The sequence below is a fragment of the Peromyscus californicus genome, unplaced genomic scaffold (genome assembly GCF_007827085.1).
Source record: "Peromyscus californicus insignis strain IS unplaced genomic scaffold, ASM782708v3 Scaffold_4__1_contigs__length_199733344, whole genome shotgun sequence".
Lineage (NCBI taxonomy): Eukaryota > Metazoa > Chordata > Mammalia > Rodentia > Cricetidae > Peromyscus > Peromyscus californicus.
The window spans coordinates 198,346,645-198,349,089 of record NW_026294562.1 but is presented as its reverse complement, the minus strand read 5'-3'; positions in this window follow the sequence as shown (position 1 = coordinate 198,349,089).

The following is a 2,445-nucleotide window of genomic DNA, read 5'->3' as shown; positions in this document are numbered from 1 at the left end:
AAAGCGGTATTGCAGGTGTCTGACCTTGTGTTACCAAAGCCCCTCAGAGATGAATAGTGACTTATGGTGCCCTAAGCTTCCTCTGCCAGCCCTGCCATTATAGAGACTGCAGCAGCTCCCCTGTTCTGACTCAAATAGCAACTAACACTGTTTATAACTTAAACACCAACTTTTGATGCAAGATCTAAGCACAGTTTACTAACTGTTTATCTTCAGTCCTGGATTTTCTGTGAATAACAGGTAATTAACCAGCTAATTGATCTAACCCAATCCAGAAGGGATTCAGCATTACACTGAGAAGATGTTCCCCAGCTGCCCACATTACAAGATAATTGCCCTGAACAGAAAAAGTTACTGGGTCTCCCCCTGAGGTTCTGAGCAATTCTTTTAAGTCAGAAAATGTATTCTTACATCTGAAATGTTCCCTTTTTTATTCAGCCTGCTTTCAGTGAAACTGCTGATATGAATCAGTGCTGTTTGCTTTTTCCTTGTTTATGCAGGTTGCCATGGATACTCACAGTCGCTGGTTTCCCAGGAAGATGCATTCCCTGACCTGAGAGAAGGTAGTGCTTTCTGAGTCTTTGCCTATTTGAGTCTTACTGATTACAAAATATTAGGCTACATTATAAGTTACACTTAGAAATGTAAATAGTACACATATTTCTTCCTTTTCCCTAGATCTCTCAATGGTTTAGTTTCCTCTCTTTATAATCCTTGAAGCGCCCCCTTTAAGAGATAAGCTGTAACTTTTACAATGCCCAGCTGATATCAGCCACCAATTAAACTGAAAACAAATTTGCTATGTGAGACTTTTATTGTATCTACAAAGAATGCATATGACCCTGAGAATTTTGCCGTGTGTGTGTGTGTGTGTGTGTGTGTGTGTGTGTGTGTGTGTGTGTGCTTGGCAATTTTTAACAGCAGAAGAAGAAAGAGCATGGAAGAATGGAGAACATGGAACAATAAAGAACATAATATAGTGAAGAGCATTTGGCCTGTGTGTGAAATATTTATAGAAATCTATCATTCCTTTGCTCCTGGGAAGCATTTCTTTGAGGAACCCTCAGACACTACAGCTGGCACCAACACCAGGGAAGGAGAATAATTTGGGAGTTACACATGAGGAAGAGGTAACACACTAAGAGGGAAACAACAGACAGTCCCTCCTGCAAGTGTTCAAGAGAGACACATTAGAATTACAGGTAGTAAGCTGCAGGTCTCAAGGACACGAGAAATCCCTGTAAATAGTGAGCTTTTTCCTCCAACCCCCTCCTTTTAAATGCTCTCTTTCTATATTTTTTTTTCTTTCACAATGAGTTACAACAGGGGAGTTGCTGGAGTCCTGATAATGGTGGAGCTAGTAGAGAAAGCTTAGAGAAACAAGTTGCTAGTAATCTCTGAAGGATTTTGGTGAAACAGGGCCATACAAATGCAAAATTGCCCTAGTTTGCCATAAATGTTCTGAAGGGCTTTGATCCAAACAAAGTCAGACATCTGCAATTCCAGTCATGAATAATATTTATGGAAGTTCCATCTGTAATCTATCCAGAAGTATGCTTTGGCCAGCCAAAGTGCCCTGTCAGTAAGGCTAAAAGCAGAGAACAGACTTCTAAATGTCTACAGTCCACATGGAACAATAGACTTAATTATGAAGCATACTTTCATATGTTTCTATTCATCAAAATTATACAAATAAATGAGAAGTCATCCTCCTGACTATTCACAAATATGTTTGCCCATATGATTGAGATATAATCATGGGATTACATATACACATTATATAAAAATGCATTGTAAACGGACATATCATACCTGTTTTTGCTTATAGACAGGATCAACAGTTTTTTTTCAGAGTCCGTGGCCCTGTGGCCCTGCTTGACAGGGTTCCTCCATTAGATATCAACTCATCCAGTGGTTTGAAATCTGAATTATTAGTTGATATCTACTGTAATTGCATCATGGCCCACAATGACCTATGACATTGCTGCTGAGAATGTATGTTGATCTGCCTTTGTCAGAAACAAAAGCTTTATATGTATCACTAGTGTCACTGATCTCATCTTTTATGCAGCATGCAGAGGAAAAACTACAATAAAGTTTGCTGAAAGCCACAGGAAAATGTAATGGAACCAACTACTATCACAAAAGCTACTATGTGAAAAAGTCAAGGACTTCTCTAAAGGTCAAGGATGGCTTAAGAAGTTTTGGTGATATTTTAGCTTTTGTATATATATTAGCTGGTTCTTACAGTGATTTTCTTATAATGCTATGCGTGCTTCCAAGAACTCCTACATTTATCTAAAATACCTATCAAGCATCCAAGGCCAAACAAAACAACACCTGTCTCCAAGGTCAGGAGGATAGCATTATATACATAGCCTTGCTAATAGACTCCTAATTTCTTACCTAACCACTTCTAGGAATGTAGATTGAACACATAAATTT